General features: G+C 43.1%; 1 protein-coding gene across 2 annotated transcripts in view; it reads right to left on the bottom strand.

Moving 5' to 3' along the window:
- Positions 1-14,958, bottom strand: part of TP53INP1 (tumor protein p53 inducible nuclear protein 1) — a 33,440-nt gene extending 18,482 nt beyond the window's left edge. Inside the window, exon 1 of one of the 2 annotated variants that reach the window (XM_073631990.1) lies at positions 14,881-14,958. The gene's annotated coding sequence lies outside the window, so the exon portion shown is untranslated. Of the gene's footprint in view, positions 1-14,735 lie in introns of both variants that reach the window. The other variant, XM_073631989.1, reaches the window with a different exon arrangement.
- Positions 14,959-20,213: the final 5,255 nt, after the last annotated feature.

Here is a 20,213-nt window from a genome sequence, read left to right as displayed (position 1 = left end):
GGCTAAGCCACCCACTCTGTCAATAGATGCAGGGTGGCTCAGGAGCAAGCACACACGGGTGCCCCCATGGAAAGCAGCATTTTGTAGGGGCACCTGCTGAAGAGGATGGGCCAGGAGCACTGGTGCGGGACCCCAGAAGAGAAGGATCCGGGCTGCTCTGTGCAAAAGCATTGCACAGAGAAGGTAAGCAAAGACCTGTTATTTTAATTAAACAAAAACTAACATTTTAAGGGCCTATTTACACTAGAAACTGCGTGTGAATCACACAGGAACACTGGACTAAAATCACACTGTACTGCACCAAAAGTAGCACATGTGTGAAGGAATGTGATGTAGATAATAATAATAGTAATCTGAAAATGTCTATTTTCTTATGTGCATACATATTTTTCTCCTTACTCATTATATAAGTATACAGATTTGCTCTGTTCCTATATTTTCTCAAAATGGCGTGTACCCCCTACCTCCCACACACAGAAGAACGCGGAACTGGAGATAAGAACAAAGAGAGCCAAACCTCGTTATGAAAATTATCCATCTTCTTTTCTATCTTGACCAATGAGATGTACCTATTAGACTGACATAGCAATGACGTATTTGTGTGTATAAAACATTAACACCGCCTTGAATAAATTAGAAGTGTAACGGTAACGAAACTGAGCGTGTCTCAGTGTGTTTACTTTTATATGCATGCATATCAACACTTTTTAAATTAGAGACAGCAGCAGATAACCTTGAGCTCGATTAGAGCTCTTAATCATTTCCATAACAGTTGGTGCCGAAACCCGGGATCTCAGGCTACGGTCGAAGTTATACCGCGACAAGCATTCGGGCGTTAACTGATTAATGAGAGTGGGGTTTGCGCAGCCCTAACAGTACCGGTGAGTTGATTGATATTTTTACCACTGTACGACTCTCTTATCTTTCGGTTGACGGCTGGATTCTGTCGGTATGCTGAGACTGTCTTAGAGGCAGGTATTTCCTCGCCTGAGGTTGTTTAACGAACCTGCCAATGGGTTTCTGCTGACTGTATTTTTTGTTCACTGTCTGTCATTCTTTGGGTTACGAAACTCAGCAGTCTAAAAGTGCTACATGCGTGAATGTATGGTCTCATCTCCAGACGAGCTGTTGGCCTCTGGAGTGAGATAGTTTTTTTGTAGCAGTCGTTTATAGACAGGTGTACTCTAGGTTCAAGGAACCTTTGAGAGTTATCTCAGCTGCTGGCTTTGCAGTCTGAAAGCGTTACAGAGGACTCACCCCAAGAAGAGTTGTCGGCCTCTTGGTGTAGAGCTGTAGAAAAACGTCTATAAACGGGTTTATTTTTGCAGGGTGGTCTGCCCTTGCGTTTATCTTAGCCTGCTGAGGCTTTACGGTTCAGAGAGTGGCAGGTGTAATGTCCTGTCGTGATTGTATTTGTGGTTTATTGTTTGCTATATACACGAGAGGGGGTGGGGACTGGTTAAAGTCGGAGGGGGGCTGCCCGGGAGATCTGTTGGGTCGCGGGCCGTTGCTCCTCACTACCCCTAATGTGTTTGTTCTTGTTCTGAGATTAATCGTACATTAGTCTTATGAGCTCCCACCGAAGGAATTTGCTGATAAGAACGCTGAGAAAAATATTAACTCCTTGGTTGTATGTATTCCCCTCTCAAGCCGTTAGCCGAGAAACAGAAAGTGATATTGTAAAGAAGGAGAGAAGAAGATGTTGAAATAGTTAACAAAGTTGAAAGAAGTGACGAAAGTTATGTTGCAGAAGAAACAGGGAGAAAAATCCTGTGTGATAAAGAAAATTGGATAAAGGAAGTTAAGAAAGATGGCGATTGTATTATGTATGTTTATCACAAAACTGATAATATGTTGGAACCTGAAACAAAGGAGGGGAGGGACAGCACTGCCCTCCGTCTAACAACCACTCCTTTCTCACCACCCAAGCACAACCCACTGTGACAACTCAGCCCGGCGGCCATCTTAGTGCACCCATCCCTTCACTTTCTACCCAGTCCAGTGCACTTCCTGCCGGCGGCCATCTTGGTACACCCAGTAAGCTTAAACAGCTTGTACCCAGCCCTCCCTGTTTTAGACCAAGATGGTTCATACCACACACCTGTCTTCCCCAATACGGGAGCATCACATTCCCAGGCTGGATATGTTAATGATGAAGAAGCATCTGAGTGGGAAGCCCGACAGCAGGCAGCAAGGCCACCCACTGATTTAACCCCCAATCCGGCTCCAGACTCTCAGTTCCGAGAGGATCTCAAACACATGCTGGCAACCGTAAAGAACAGTGCCTCTTGTCAGCCCCTGCCCCAACAACAGTCTCGGTTACCAGAAGGGGCACCAGTGATGTATGTCGCTTTTACTCTATCACAAGCAGCGGCCTTAGTGACAAGTCTGCCTGACCCAGAGAAGCAGCCAATTCCCTTCTACCACAGGATAGTGCAAATACAAGAAACTTACTCAGCTGCCTGGAGAGACTTGATCAGCCTATGCCAAATCAAAGCAGGATATGTCTTTTGGCCAGTCATGCAGATGGCCTTCAATGATGCCTGCCTGACAAGTGCCACTTCCTACACCTCAGGCGTGGAGTTCTGTGCACAACTCCACGACTGGGCAAAGGAGAAGTTGACGGATCAGAAGACCACAATCCAAGATATTACCCAAGATAAAGGGGAGTCTGTGAAGAAGTATCATGCTAGACTCATAAAGGCACACACACACATGTTATCAACTGCTTTTGTTTCAGGGCTCAGAGAGGATATCAGAAAAGGCCTGATGGTGGCCCGCCCTGAATACCATTCAATGAAAATGTCTGATTTATTGTTGGTGGCCAGAGGTATAGAAAATCAAAAAGGTAAAAAACCAACGCCCCTCATGGTAACCCATGACGAAGATCCCACCTACACTAGTCCACCACCACTGCCCAATACCAGGGAAAGGATCACCTGTTACAACTGTGGGAAACGGGGTCACTTCAAAAAAGAATGCAGAGCCCCAAGATGTCCCAGACGAAAAACCTACCACTTTCCTCATTGACAGGGGTGCAGCCAAAAGTGTGTTGAGAGCGGTGAACCTGCCTAATAATTCTTTCCTTTCCACTTCCTGATTTGCTTGCCAGATTTGTGGTGTCCTCTACATGTCCCTTGAATCTACTAGGAGCTGATGTGTTGTCCAGACTACAGGCCTCAATCAGGACACGCCTGAAGGGGGGTGAAGTTACATACTCCCCTATCTTTAGAAGACTCATCTGCTTTGTGTTCTCTGCCTCTCCTGATGACACTTAATGAAAAAAAAAAAAAAAAAAACTTCAAGTTCAATACTGCAGGAAGTACTTGACAGAATCCCTGCGTGCCTATGGTCCACAGGACCGGGAGACAACGGTAACTTAAAGGTACCTACTGTGGATGCCTTTGACTGCAAAATACCTCACAGAGGTGGACCTTACAAACGTTTTCTTCAGTGTCCACCCTCACCCCTTCTGCTGGTACCTTTTCGCATTCATCCACGGAAAGAAACGGCAACATACCTAAACAGTTGTGCCACAAGGGGCACAGAACTTTCCAAGCCAGTTTGCAAAAGCTATGGCTATCATCCTTAACACATGACAAAAGGAACACCCGGAAGTGATTCTCTTCCAACATGTTGATGACCTTCTCTTTTGTGCAGCTGACTTACCCCCTGTTGAAGTCACCTCAGAAAGCCTGTTGTGCTATCTTGCCAACCAGGGCTGCAGAGCCTCAAAGCCCAAATTGCAGTGGTGCTCAACACCTGTCATTTTCCTTGGACTAATTTCCTAGTGCAGAGCATGGATTCCAGAAGCCTTCCTACTGATGCTCTGCAATCAGACCCTTCCAGATGTCTCCTGAAGAAATATCTAAAGTTTGAAACCCTTGAGTGCGCCACCCCCGGCGCTAGGGCTCCCAGCCTACGACAAAACGCTCAAGCTCTTTGTATCCGAACGTCTGGGACATGCTGCAGGTGTACTCACCCAATCACACGGCATCAGCCTACGCCCCATAGGATATTATTCCTGTCGGCTGGATGCGGTAGCAAGAGGAGGCCTATTGTGTCTGCGAGCTGGATTTGCTACACAAGCCTTGCTTGACAAAACTTTGAACTTGGTCCTCGGACACTGCCTCGTTCTGCTTGTTCCCCATGACGTTGTTGCCATATTCAACCAAGATCCAACACTGAACCCTACCACCCTTCTTCCACTTCTCGAGGGGGGAAAAGGAGGAGTAGAGTCTTGGCTTGTCACCCCATGACCACACAGGACACGCGGTCACCACTGAAAACACTGTTCTACAAGCTGAAGCCTTACCACCAGTGATGTCTACACAGGAGGCAGAGCTGTAAGCACTTACTACAGCACGTAAATGGGCAGAGGGAAAAAGAGCCAACATTTATATGGACTCAAGATATGCTTTCAACATTGCCCATGATTATGGTGTTATCTAGAACAGAGGATTCCTGATGGCTGCAGGAACACCTGTGAAAAATTGATTGATGCCTTGCTTCTCCCAACCCAAGTGACTATTCTGAGTAAAAGCACACGACAAAATGAACTCAAAGGAAGCTTAAGACAATCATCGAGCCAATACAGCTGCTAAACAGACAGCTGGTGGTCCGCGGGAAGTGGACAGCAGGGTGGTAGAAGAAAACCACCCCGTGCTTACCTTACAGACTTTCCCAGTGGACAGAGTTTATCTAAAAGAACTACAGGAAACAACAAGTCCGGATAAGAAGGAAAGCTGGAAATGGAGAAAAGGAGCAACTCTCAGAAATGGACTATTCGAGTGCAACAAGAAGCCTTGTCTACTCAGGAGTATGTACCCAGCCGTGGTGCAATGGGCACATGGAGCTGCCCACTTGACAAAGACTTTTATGAACTCTCTTATCAACAAGTGTTGCACCAAGAGTTACTCCACTGACCGACAGCTTCTGCAGATCATGCATTATCTGCACCAAATGTAACCCAGAATGCACAGAAGAAGCACCTGGCAAAAGCCCTATACCCCATTCCAGAGGATGCAAATTGATCATTCTCAAGTGCCAAGAAGTGGCAGATTCGAATACGCCCTAGTGGAAGTGGTCATGACTGCCAGGACCACAGCTAAGAAATTACTGAGTGAGATAGTATGTAGATTTGGGGTCCCAGAGGTGATATTGAGAGATCAGGGACCAGCCCTAACAACAACCCTTACTAAAGAGATTTGGGCAGCACTGGGGGTTCAGTTGGCACTACACATCCCATACCACCCTCAAAGTAGCGGGAAGGTAGAAAGGATGAATGGGACACTAAAAACAGGATGTTAAAGATGGCCCAAGAGACTAACATGAGTTGGCCAGACAGTTAGCCCATTGCCCTGTTCAGTGTCAGACACACCCCCAGGGGAAACATGCCCTATCCCCTTATGAAATTTTGTTTGGTTCAGCCCCCAGACTTGGTTGTTACTTTCCACAACAGTTACAGTTACAGTCTGATGTGTTGACTAATTATGTAACCACATTATCACGAGAATTAACCTGAATGCATGTCCAGGTGTTTTCTTCCATTCCAGATCCTGAATTAGATACAGGAACACACCAACTACTGTCTGGAGATCCTTGAGCCAAGTTATGATGGTCCATTCCAAGTTTTGCTGACCACAGCCACCTCAGTCAAGTTGGCCAGGAAGAACACCTGAATGCACGCTTATCACTGCAGGAGAGCGTGTTTTCGGGTGCTGCATATCCTTTTTCTGTTTGATCTAGGGGGGAGGGGCCCAGGAGGTGGCCATCACAAAAATGATAACATAATTACGTTTTGGTGTAACTCTTCAGGTACACATGTGACCACCTTTACCTTAGATTACGGTGACATAGTACCTTGTCCGTTTGACCCTTCATGGTGATGCCATTGGTACAGTGATATCCCTGACGGTAAGGACATATATGTATGCCATACATACAGTTACTGGGGACAGAGTTGTGGTTTCTGTGGGGGCCAGTGGGTTGGAACACAGGGCCAGACTGGGCGACCACAGAGTGCATTAGACAAAAAAGATGAAAATAGAAAGCCCCCATATCCTAACCAAAGATACCCCTGATACATGCACTGACCCAGCACACAGTCAGAGGAGGAAGCGAGCAGCTCTCTCCGGAAGCTTTGATCCTCATGTATACATACATGTCATAGGGGTTACAAGGGGGGTCCCTGATGAGTTTAAAGGCAGGGATCAGGTAAAAGCTGGTTTTGAGTCTTTGATCCCCATAGCAACTGTCAGCAAGAATGTAGATTGAATTAACTACATGTCATGGTTATGCAATAGAGTTTGTCGATCAGCTTACCTGTCTCCATGTGTTCATCTCTAGAGACCAGCTGACCCTCACCTGACTGCTTTTGTAACCTCCCCTCTAAGCATGGCCCCACCCCAGGCCCTATCAGGGAACCCTATATTATCCTGTGCACTGCAAGCCAGCAGTGCTGATCAACCACTGTGTGTTAGCCTCTATGTGTACTTGCTGTGTTTCCTACATCTGATTCCTGTTACCGACTCTGGCCTGTTCCCGACCATCCCTGTTTGCCTGTGACCCTGATGTTCCAGCCAGCTCCCTCCTTCCTCATCTCCTGTAGTCTACCGTGAGCGTGAGCTGTGAGACCCTGGGGGCCGCGACCTGGAGCCAGACTGCAGCGCAGTCCATCCTCACCACTAGAGGCTCTGGTGAACACCTGCTGGCTCTTAGACTCCGCGCCCTGGGGAATCTATGTTCTAGCTCCCAGTGGGATCTGTGTCAGTGATCCAGTAGACCTGCTTCCTGAACCTCCCAAGGTACAATCCGCAGCAGTCAGTGCTAGGGTCCACTACCTTGCGGTGCACTCCTGATCCCAACGGTGTGCATCTGTCACCCAGCCTCTAGGTGACCTGACACTACACATATTATAACCAACAGAGATTTGTAAATTACTCTAAAGATGCCCTCCAGGGAATTTCTGATCAGTTAGCCCCCACTTCCTACATGACATTCCAGGACCGGATGGCCTTAGACATGGTGTTATCTGGGAAAGGAGGTGTTTTGTAAAATCATAGGAAAAAACGGGAACCTGTTGTACATACATTCCTGATAATATTGGCCCAAATGGTAAGGTTACTTTAGCTATAAAGAAATTAGAAGATCTGTCACTAGAGTTGAAGAAGAACTCAGGTATCACAGACCCATGGGACCAATATTTTAGCTGGATGAGTGGGTGGCAGAAGGTGCTCGCCCAGATACGGGTAACGGTATTAATAATCCTGGTCCTTTTAGCCCTGATTATATGCTGTATTCTACCTTTTGTAAAAAAGTTAATGAGCAAGGCTGTAGACAATAGCACACCTACATTTCTCCACCAAGAAGAAGAGGACCCCCTTATGATGGAAGATGACAAACCCTTCACTCCTCTACAGTCACTCCCTGTCCATAATCTCACAATCCTATAGGGTTATAGGGATAGATAGCGCCTGACTGCACCTCTCCAGCTGTATCGAGGAGGGAAGTGAACAGTTGCTGCCCAATTCTATATACAGCCTAAAAGAGTTGCTGAGGAGAAGGGCCAGGCTAAAAAGTAGGACCTTTAGTATTAGGGACAGAAAAGAGAAAATAGTCATTTTAGGGGGGATTGTGAAGGAATGTGATGTAGATAATAATAATAGTAATCTGAAAATGTCTATTTTCTTATGTGCATACATATTTTTCTCCTTACTCATTATATAAGTATACAGATTTGCTCTGTTCCTATATTTTCTCAAAATGGCGTGTACCCCCTACCTCCCACACACAGAAGAACGCGGAACTGGAGATAAGAACAAAGAGAGCCAAACCTCGTTATGAAAATTATCCATCTTCTTTTCTATCTTGACCAATGAGATGTACCTATTAGACTGACATAGCAATGACGTATTTGTGTGTATAAAACATTAACACCGCCTTGAATAAATTAGAAGTGTAACGGTAACGAAACTGAGCGTGTCTCAGTGTGTTTACTTTTATATGCATGCATATCAACACTTTTTAAATTAGAGACAGCAGCAGATAACCTTGAGCTCGATTAGAGCTCTTAATCATTTCCATAACACATGCACTTTTTCAAATGCATAGCAAACCAGGCTGTGCATTTGTGCACTTTTGTAGCATGGGATCTGGTGCGGGCAAACACACTGTCTGCGACCTGTGTTTAAGGTGTTAAACTTTGTACTGATCCCCGCAGCAGATCGCAAGGGCAGTGAAATTGCATGCGGTGCGGGAAGCCTCACCAGAACGCGGCTTTCCTGCACTGCATTTTAGTGTGAACGGGCCCTTCGGGTGAAATGCTGCCTCTCTATACGCTGCCATTTAAATACCTTTTCTGCCTCATTTTTCTTGGTGGTGATGTGACAGCAAGGCCCCAGGTCACGTCACCACATTGGGGGGGGGTGCTTCCCTCCAACCAGCCACACACCTACCAAAGAGGAGGCAAGGCTTTGCCATCACATGACCACATAGAAAAACAGATTTTAAAAAATGCATTAGTTGCCATTTATACAAAGTTATTTGCAATGCAGTGAGGAGGCAGCATTTAAAAGGCAGGGTATTGTTTAGTCTAAACTTCTGTTTTTCTATGGATTATACCAAGAAAATCATCCTTGGAATCCTATGAGATAAAGCAGGAATAGTAGGCACCATCATAGTTTTTGTTTTTCTTTAATCTCAGCTGTGCACTTATTGAAAGCTTTTTCTGCATATTATATCTGTATAAACACTTTGAACATGCTGTTCATAGCATCTGAGCAGCCATTGTGTAGACGTAGACCCCCTCCCCCCGAACCTTCAGAAATTGTTCCCATATGTGCGCATGAGTCTCATTCACTATAATCAAGTCCCCAATTACTTATGGATATTAAACAAATTGTTACCCCAACATTTCATATTCCTGATATGAGCCTGCTGTACCATATACTTGTATGAAAAGTATCCTGTTCTCTTTGTATTGCTTCCTTTGTATGAAATCCCTGGTGTTCTTGTCAGTCTCTCTGCTTTCCTATTAAAAGCCTGCTTGTCCTCTAATGATTAGACTTGTGCTGGCACACCCCTCTGCACAGCCATCCACTGGACAGATCAGGGTACTGCTGTTTCTCCACCCCCTCACAATAGCCTCCATTCATGCCTAGGTGAGAATGATGTGTCCTGCTTCTGCAGTATCCGGTGATATCCCGTCACCTACAACAGGAGGCTGCAGAAGGACACACATTTACCAGAGGGAGGAACTGCTGTATAGTTAGTGTGTGTGTGTGATTTCTTTAAACTTGCACAAGTGAAGATTTCCAAGTTATCCTTTGACTTTATTTCAGTCGAAGGGATGACGGGTACTCTTAATTAAGATACGGTGCCTTGAAAAGTATTCATACCCCTTGAAATTCTCCACATTTTGTCATGTTACAACTAAAAACATAAATGTATTTTATTGGGATTTTATGTGATAGACCAGTGTTTCTCAACTCCAGTCCTCAAGGCGCCCCAACAGGTCATGTTTTCAGGCTTTCCATTATTTTGCACAGGTGATTTGATCAGTTTCACTGCCTTAGTAATTACCACAGCTGGTTCATTTGAGGGAAATCCTGAAAACATGACCTGTTGGGGCGCCTTGAGGACTGGAGTTGAGAAACACTGTGATAGACCAACACAAAGTGGCACATAATTGTGAAGTGGAAGGAAAATGATAAATGGTTTTCAAAATGTTATACAAATAAATGTGAAAAGTGTGACGTGTATTTGTATTCAGCCCCCTTTACTCTGATACTCCTAACTAAAATTTAGTGGAACTACTTGCCTTCAGAAGTCACCTAATTAGTAAATAGAGTCCACCTGTGTGTAATTTAATCTCAGTATAAATATAACTGTTCTGTGAAGCTCTCAGAGATTTGTTAGAGAACCTTAGTGAACAGCATTATGAAGGCCAAGGAACACGCCAGACAGGTCAGGTAAAAGTTGAAGAAGTTTAAAGCAGGGTTAGGTTATAAAAAAAATATCCCAAGCTTTGAACATCTCACGGAGCACTGTTCAATTCATCATCTGAAAATGGAAAGAGTCTGGCAGGACAACGACCCTAAACATACAGCCAGAGCTACAATGGAATGGTTTAGATCAAAGCATATTCATGTGTTAGAATGGCCAGGTCAAAGTCCAGACCTAAATCCAATTGAGAATCTGTGGCAAGATTTGAAAATTGCTGTTAAAAGACGCTCTCCAGCCAATCTGACAGAGCTTGAGTTATTTTGCAAAGAAGAATGGGCAAAAAAGTCACTCTCTAGATGGGCAAAGCTGGTAGAGACATCCCCAAAAAGACTTGCAGCTGTAATTGCAGTGAAAGGTGGTTCTACAAAGTATTGACTAAGGATGAGCTCCGGCGTGTTCGCAAGCTGCACGTGCTGAGCCCGCCAGGAAGTCCGAAATGTGCTGCGCTAATCACAGGCAGTGCAACATTTCCTGATCTCTGCAGCCACACATTGGGAAATGTCTCACTGCTTGTGATTAGCGCAGCACATTTCCGACTTCCTGGCGGGCTCTACATGTGCAGCTTGCGAACATGCCGGAGCTCATCCTTAGTATTGACTGGGGGGCTGAATACAAATGCACGCCACACTTTTCACATATTTGTAAAAAAAAAAAAAAATTGAAAACCAATTATGTGCCACTTTGTGTTGGTCTAGCACATAAAATCCCAAAACAATATATTTACGTTTTTGGTTGTAACATGATAAAATGTGGAAAATTTCAAGGGGTGTGAATACTTTTTCCAGACACTGTATTACAACTTTATTAGACACTTCATTCTCTCTGCAGCAGATTGAGATAAGAGATGGAAATGCCAGATCACATTTATGTCCTCATGGGCTCCCTTTAAATCTACCAAGAAATAACCCAGAGATGTCTATCCATCACCTTCTGTTGGCCTCAAAGTATGTAAGTGATAGTACACTCCCTTCATAATCTATGCAGGAATTCACCTAGGACTTCTAATACACTCCTGTAGTATGTGCACTTTACCCTGACCTCATATACATCCTCAGTAAAACCAAATATACTACAACTACTAGAGCTGCACGATTAATTGAAAAAAAAAAAAAAAGTCGCAATCTTGATTCAACCCCCCTCACGATCTCGATCTTGCATTTTTACGATTCTATGTAACAAGTGTAGAGTCATTCTCTGCTCAGGGCTGTCAAAAAAAAAAAAAAATTTAAAAAAAGCCTGCAAATGTTTATCAACATTGCTCAGCGCTGAGAGATACAAAGAAACTATGTATCATTTGGTTCTTTTAGAAGGAATGAACTTTGGTCTGCAAATGAGGTCAGTTAACCACTTCAATACAGGGCACTTTGGTCCCTTTGCTTCCCAGGCCAATTTTCAGCTTTCAGCGCTCTTGCACTTTCAATAAGAATTGAGCGGTCATGCAACACTGTACCCAAATGACATTTTTATCAATTTGTTCACACAAATAGAGCTTTCTTTTGGTGGTATTTATACACAAATCAGTTTTTTATTTTTTGCGATATAGAAGTGGAAATTTTAAATAAATAAAATAGTATTTTCTACTTTGTTTTAAAAGAAATCCAATAAAATCTAATTTTGTCATAAATTTAAGCCAAAATGTATTGTGCTACATGTCTTTGGTAAAAAAAAAAAAAAAAAAAAAAAAAAAAAACGTTAAGTGTATAATTGGTTTGTGTGATCACGGACATGTGTGTGCACATGATCATTGGGACATATGATTTCAGTGTCACATATGTGGAGGACAGGTGTTTTTACTGTGTGGAGACATATGTGTGGAGACATTGCATGGGGACACTGGGCCGGTGATCAGTGTGTAAAAAACAGCTCATACTCACTGATCACCGGCTGGCTTCAGCGATCCGCTCTCCTCTCCTCACTGACAATTTCCGTGTGAGGAAAGGAGAGCCGATCACCTAGCAACCGGCGCTCTATTTACATCACATGACGGCTGTGATTGGACACAGTCATCATGTGATCAGGAGGGCCAATCATAGAGCCCTCCTGCCGATTGGAGATGCGCCGTTGTCCGGGTGACACGAGCGCATCGGAGTTGTGCCGCTGCGATGGCACGTGTGATCCCCCTCCTTCTGAGGGACGTTCCTGAATGTCCACTCAGGAGGAAAATGCCCACCCGGCTGTATATGTACAGTGGCCGGCTGGGAGGTGGTTAAAGTGGATGTAAACCCAATGTCATCCTTTCTAAACTACTGCCATAGGGGTTATCTATAAGGATATACATGCCTCCTGCATGTATCTTTACCTGTCAAATGTCTCCCCTCTGTCTGTTATTAGAACTGAAAAACTGCAGATTCTGTGGGTGGGTCTGTTGTCTGGAGCTCGGTGGGTGGAGTCGTGATGTCAGTAGACTCCCCGTCCACCTCTACACTCCCCTTGTCAATATGCATTTTCTCCTGTGTATGTCTAACTGAACTTCTGTTATGATCTCTAACATCCAGTGAAAAGACAGGAAAGTAACCACATGACTTCAGCATGCCCAATCATGGTGAGGTGTGGAACAGCCAATCCTTGCAGATCTGCTGAAGAAAGGAGTGGGGGAGGGGATTAAAAAATAATGCATGTCTTAGGCTAGTGCACATGATATGTAAATCACCTGTCACTCACAGCAAGGGGGAGGATTTGACAAAGTTTTTCTCTGTTTGTCAAGATTTCTCTCACTGAACAATAAAAGAGGATTGCTCAGAGATGGATTAACTCTGTGTGGAAAGACTGGGCTCAACTGATAGGAAATCTTATACTCCTATATTACTACATCAACAAAAAAAAAAATTATATATTTTCAGGTTTACATCCACTTTAAAGACCAAGCCTTTTTTTTCTGACACTTGTTGCTTACAAGTTAAAATCAGTATTTTTTGCTAGAAAATTACTTAGAACCTCCAAACATTTTATATATATATATTTTAGCAGAAAGAATAAAATGGCGGTTGTTACAATATTTTATGTCACACCGTACACGCGCAGCGCTCTTTCAAAGACAATTTTTGGGTAAAAAATACACTTTAACGAATTGAAAAAACGAAACAGTAAAGTTAGCCCAATTTTTTGTATAATCTGAAAGATGATGTTACACCGAGTATTGTAATCTTTATTCAAAAAAAAAAAAAAATGGTGATTCTCATTTTTTGGCCAGAATCGTGCAGCTCTAACCACCACTAAGACCAACCTATGAGTGCCAATAATAATACATTTTAATAATGCTAATAAAATACTAAATAAAATGCCAACAAAAAAAAATAATAATTAATTGTTTTAATATTATACCAAATTAAAATGCTCATTTATTAATATTATTAAAATATATTTGTTTGCAAAATAGAAAGATTCTTCTTATTTTGCTATGATTATTTTTAAATTGTTACTACTATTATTAAAATACAAAATAAAAAAAAGTAAAAAATATGAATGTATTAATTTTGTTTGTTTTTATTTAGCATAAAAAATATTCACCACAAAATAAGAATAATCTTTTTATTATACAAAAAAATTTATTATTAGCATTTTTTTGTATAATAAAAAGATTCTTATTTTGTGATGATGATAATATTATTATTATTATTATTAATATTATTAAAATGCTAATAAGGTAAATCAATGCATTTTATTTTTCTTTAGAAGCATAATAAACAAAAATAATAAAATAATATTTTTTTTTAGATTATACAAAAAAATATTATTAGTGCTACATTTTAAAATATTAAAATACAAAAAAATAAATAAACTACATGAAATATAATAATAATAAATAATAATTTTGTATTTCTGTTATTTGTTCTTATAATTTAAAAAACACAACAAAACAATATATTATTATTTCTGTTATTTGTTGTTAATATACAAATAGTAATTTAAATTATTATAAAATAGATAACAAAATGACTTATTTTACTTTGTAATATTATTCAAAATAAAAAAAATACTATATAAAAATAAAAAAGAATGACATTGAGGAAATAATAATAATAATAATAATAAAGGAGTACATCGTCCTATAATATACGATGTACATCCCTCCTCGGCGGACACCAAGCCATGTATCTGGGCCGGGTGTGTACCGGGCGGGTGTCGGGTGTGTACCGGGCGGGTGGCGGGTGTGTACCGGGCGGGTGTCGGGTGTGTACCGGGCGGGTGTCGGGTGTGTACCGGGCGGGTGTCGGGTGAACTCGTCTCCTATAACAAGTTGAGGTCACATCGGGAGAGGAGGGCAGTGGGCGTGCTCTGTACAGAATGACAACAGATTGCGTCAGGGCTGTGGGCGGGCACGGGGGGCGGAGCTTACTAGTATCAACTTAAACTCACAACAACGTCATCCGTGTCACACAAAGAAAAGGGGGCAGCTCCTCCTGAGAAGCCAGCGCTGGCCAGTCACCCGCACAGACAGGCAGGGAGCCCCGCATCCCCTAGTATGCCCCCTCCCGTACACACACGGCCCCCCCATAGCACACAGCAGCGGGAGGTGACACAGAGAGCCCAGAACTCAGCGCTGTAAGGCGCGCCGCTAACGTTGGAACATTCCATCCGCTGTAGAGGTGGAGAGCGCCGCGCGCCCCGTAGAAGTGTGGTGGGAGAGTGTCTCGCGCCCCACAGAACCCCCCTCTACCCCCCGTACAGGTTGGAGAGCGCCGCGCGCCGCGCATTCCTCCCCCCTTCTCCCACACACCGCGGCTACTCACTGGGTGAAGGAGTTCAGTACATCCCGCTCCAGTAGTCTCCGTTCTAGTAATGAGGTAGTTGCGGTCGGGGGTCAGTAGCGGGGACGGTGTGAGGGTCTCGGGTAGAAGGGCGAAGCTCTCCCGTCTCGCTCGGTTCTCTTCTCACCTCCCAACTGAAGCTTTTGTTGTTCTACAACTCAGTTTGCAAACAGCTGATCGGGTCGTGACGTCGCGGAAACCCGCCGGCCAATGGCAGGCAGGGGGCGGGTTGTCGTTAACGCACGTGACTGATAGGGCCAGTTTTATACCCAGTCCGGGCTGTCAGTTATAGAGGAGCCTGGAGGGCATGTTTGGGCAGAGCCGGGGAGCTGTGTGTCCGACCGACCGACCGGGGTCCTACATCTCCGGCCGGAGGAAGACATACCGCTCACTGATTGGAGGGGACAGGCTGATCCCCAGAGCCCACCACCGGACCCCATAGAGCTGACTACTGGGAGACATACTTGTGGCTCAATAGAAACCAATGTTTTCCTATTGCAGTGACTTATAGCCTCATATCACATGTCTGCAGTCTCTGATCATCTCTTGTATCATGTCTGCAGTCTCTGATCATCTCTTGTATCATGTCTGCAGTCTCTGATCATCTCCTGTACCATGTCTGCAGTCTCTGACCATCTCTTGTATCATGTCTGCAGTCTCTGATCATCTCTTGTATCATGTCCGCAGTCTCTGATCATCTCTTGTATCATGTCTGCAGTCTCTGATCATCTCTTGTATCATGTCTGCAGTCTCTGATCATCTCTTGTATCATGTCCGCAGTCTCTGATCATCTCTTGTATCATGTCTGCAGTCTCTGATCATCTCCTGGGTCAGTAAATATATGCAAATATTCCCAACATAACTGCCTTAAATTACGTCCAGAAATGCTGATGTTCAAACATCAGTACCGTGTGCAAGATGCCTTTAAAACCACTTTAAGGAACTGCAGTCTGCTCACATAATCTGTAATAAAAACATCTTTGCCATTCTGAAGCTTCCCTCCAACCACTTTGCATATTATTTTATATATATTGTGATTCTGTACTTTCCAAATATGCTGCAGAAATCTCCCTCCACTGAGCCTGGCTGCAGCCATTTTAACTGTGGGCAGCTGAAGCTGCTGCCTGTTCACTTCCTGGATTTACAAAGACGCACACCTCCAGCCCTGCAGCTCTCATTGGCTCTCTTATGACTCATCCCCCCCCCTTTCCTGGCAAACTTACAAGAGAGAGAGAGAGAGCTGTGCATGATGTCATAAGCCTAGGCTTTTTACCAGACAAGAAACAGGAAGTGGGCTGTATAAGGTATTTACTGGCAGAAAAAATGTTTTACTATCCAAAGTTAAAACAACAAGGGCAGAAGATTTAATGGATGGAAAGATGAAAAATGACTGAAGGTCCACTTTAAGGGCCAAGCCTATTTGTGACACTTGTTGTTTACAAGTTAAAAATCTGTATTTTTTGCTAGAAAATTACTTAGAACCCCCAAACATTATAGATTTTTTTTTTTAGCAGAGACCCTGGAGAATAAAATTGAGATTGTTGCAATACTGTATGTCACACCGTATTTGCGCAGCGGTCTTACAAACGCATTTTTTTTTGTTGTTGGAAAAAATACACTTTGAAATAAATAATATGACAACAGTAAAGTTAGCCTAATTTTTTTCTATAATGTGAAAGATGATGTTACACCGTGTAAATTTGATGCCTAATATGTCATGCTTTAAAATTGTGGGTGGAATGGTGACAAACTTTGGTACTTAAAAATCTCCATATCCGACGATTTAAACATTTCTACAGGTTACATGTTTAGAGTTACAGAGGAGGTCTAGGGCTAGAATTATTGCACTCGCTCTAACGATCGTGGCGATACCTCACATGTGTGGTATGAACACCATGTATGAACACCATTTACATACTTGGGCGCGACTTGAGTATGCGTTCTCTTCTGTGCGTGAGCTGGGAGCGATGGGGTACTTACATTTTTTTTTTTTAATTCTTATTTAACTTTCTTTTTTTTTTTTACACTGTCCCTTTTTATAAAAACATTTTTTTTTGATCACTTGTATTCCTATTACAAGAAATGTAAACATCCCTTGCAATATAAATAAGCATGACAGGACCTCTTTAATGTGAGATCTGGGGTAAAAAAAACCCTCACATTTACACTTAAAGTGGTAGTAAACCACTGAAAAAAATAAAAAAAAACCTGGAAGACAATAGCATAATGTGCTAGCATGCATCACATACTAGCACATTATGAAATTCCTTAGAAGGAAGCTTCCGTAGCACGCCCGATCACTGCTGAGGGAGCTGACATGTTCCCTCTGTGTTTCATCTGGGATCGCTGGCTCCGGCCGGAGTGGCCGGAGCCGCAATGATGTCACTCCAGCGCATGCGCGTGGGAGCCCTTTATTCCAGCAGAATACGCCAGACCTGCAGAGTGCATACAGGGTCAATATCTCCTAATCCTTACAGGTTTAGGAGATATTCCTGTTACCTACAAGTAAGCCTTATTATAGGCTTACCTGTAGGTAAAAATCACCAAGCGGGCAATGCAATCGTATTAAAAGCAATAAAAAAATAGTTTTTTTTCTAAATGTCATTTTTATTTGTCAAAAAAAATGGGCCCTTTACGGCCAGAGGGCGGAAGAAGTGACGTTTGATGTCGCTTCAGTCCTCCAAGGGCATAGAGTCGAGTGGGGGCCATCTTGCCCTCACTCAACTTCCTGTCCATCAGGCCACCGGACCTGATCGTTTCCAGTTATCGGCAGAAACGACCGGAAAGCGGCGGAAGGGGGGGGGGGAGACACCCCTCCCGTTGCCCATAAAAGTGATCCCTTGGCGAATCCGCCGATGGGACCACTTTTATGTGAAAGGGGATCAATCGATGTGGATAAATATCCTGGGGTTATGGCAGATATCTGCCATAACAATGGTATAGAACAGTGGTTCTCAACCTGGGGGTCGGAACCCCTCGGGGGTCAAATGATGATTTGCCAGGGGTCACTGAATCCTGGGCTGTTCCTGAAGCCCGCACCGCTCTCCCAGCCTTTTTGTCCCTGAAGCCTGTAACCGCCCAGCTGGGTTGTTCCTGGAGCCCGTGGCCGCCCACTCAGCCTCTTCGCATCCGCTCATTCAGTTCACGGCATGACTGGGGGGCAGAGACTAGAGGTCAGCTGACTGGTGAGGATTGTGAAGTGGGAGGGGCTGGAGGAGACCCTATCTCTTGATTTTTGCATAGGTGTCACTGCTACGAGACACCACAAAGTTGGAGACACAGTGACTAACACTACCTGTGATTATAGTTGCCATTAAAAGTCCCCACTACAGTTCTCAGATCAGCAGATGACCTTGATCAAGAGCACCTAAGTTGGTTGATCAGAACTTCCCCCAGCACCGCCACTGATCCCAACTCCCCGCCAGCACTGCCACTCATCCCACCACCAAGGAGTAAGAGAAGGAATAAAAATAGAGAATACATGGAAGGGAGAGGAAAAGAGGGGGAGGAACAAAGAAAAGGGAGAGAAAGAACAAGAAAGACAGCTAGAGAGAGGGATGGGGGAAAAAAACCCAGAAATTAGGATAGAGAGAGAAAGGAGAAGAAAGAGAAATAGTGGTACATCCTAAAATGTACCATGAGGGGTTTTAATACTGTATGAGTGGAAAGGACTCAGGGAGCTTTAAATGTCCGTGGGTTAGGGGCGCAAATTACTTGTCTTACCTTGGGTGCTGACAACCCACGCTACAAAAATAATTTTACTGTTGGGGTCCCCACAACTTGGGGAATTTTCTGAAGGGGTCACGGCACTAGAAAGGTTGAGAACCACTGGTATAGAACGTCAAAGTAGCGACGTATATCCATGGTGGGTGGTCCAGAAGGAAGTGGTTAAAACCTTCCAACAGACTGAAGAAATGATTCCTGAATGGAATATATTTGTGACGCACAGTAGCAAATGTTTGTTACAAAGTAACAACTTGGATCTGATAGCTCCATGGATTGAATCTATTACAAAAAACAAGGCTAATGTGTTTCAAAACAGATAAATGTTGTTACATCTGACATCAGGTATAAAGAGTAGCTCATTGCCCAATATCCCAAACAGTGTGAGTCACTATACACTCATTCAGTACACATCCTCTGTCCAAGTTGTAATTCCTTCTTCCAATAAACAACATAAATATTACTAGAAACATTTGTATATGTTTACCCACTTCATGACGAGGACTTTTTTTGCTATTCGGCACTGTGATGCTTTAACTGACAATTGTGCAGTCATGCAATGCTGTCTGCAAACAAAATCTATATATATATATATATATATTCCCCCCAGAGCTTTCTTTTGGTAGTATTTGATTACCAGTGTTTTATTTTTATTTTATTTTTTATTTATTGTTTGTGCCATAAATGAAAAAAAGAGCATACATTTTGGAAAAAATAAATATATATATATATATATATATATATATATATATATATATATATATATATATATACTTTCTGTTATAAAACATATACAATAAAAACATTTTAAAAATCAAATTTCTTCATAAATGTCCTTGGTAAAAAAAAAAATCCCAATAAGTGTATATTGACTGATTTGCGTATAAGTTATACAGTCTACAAACAACTGGAATTTTTATTTTTTATACTAGTGATCAGCGACTTATGGTGGGCAATCTGAAACTGAACAACACTTTGTGGGAACTGGCTAGCTGCCACTGATATCTTCAATGACACTTGATCAGTGCTTATAATGTACATTGACACTGTACTAACAACATTGGCTGCGTAGGGGTTAAAGTGGATGTAAACCCTCACATATACCCAGTGAAGTGAACAGCCCAGATGATACACAGAGATGAAACAAATCTCCCTACATAAGTTTTACATGTATATCTGCTGTCTTCAGATTTATATATTCTTTAGAAAGTTCAGCTTGTGTTAGGAGATTCTATCTTCCTGTTCAGCACTGCAGTGAAGCATGGGCATACAGCCAAGACAGCTGATTGGAGGAAAGGCACCCCCCCCTCTCCTCATAGGTAGAGACTTTCAGCTCTGTTTGTTGAATAGTTCAGGGCTCTGCTAATCTATTTATAGCACCTTACCCAACAAAAAACTCCAGCTGCTTTTTTCACATATGATTGAGAATTTGTCAGAAGTTATCTGGCTGATAACAGAAGAACGGAGCAGGAGACAGCTACAGGACATAGTGCTTTGAAGAGAGATAAGAAAACACTGCAGATATATGTGCCCAGCTCAAATTACATGAATCGGGTTTACATCCACTTTAACATTTAGGGGCAATCAGAGGGTTAAATGTGTGCCTAACAATGTTTACTATGTGTAATGTGTGCTGATTTTACTAAGCAATGTGCCGGTGTTCTGTCAAAATAGCCAACTTGTTATAAATCATAGGCCAGGAACCGCTGATCAGCGTTTGCTGGAGCCAGTCACAGC

The sequence above is a fragment of the Aquarana catesbeiana genome, linkage group LG05, assembly GCF_042186555.1.
Source record: "Aquarana catesbeiana isolate 2022-GZ linkage group LG05, ASM4218655v1, whole genome shotgun sequence".
Lineage (NCBI taxonomy): Eukaryota > Metazoa > Chordata > Amphibia > Anura > Ranidae > Aquarana > Aquarana catesbeiana.
This window is presented reverse-complemented; position numbering and strand designations above follow the sequence as displayed.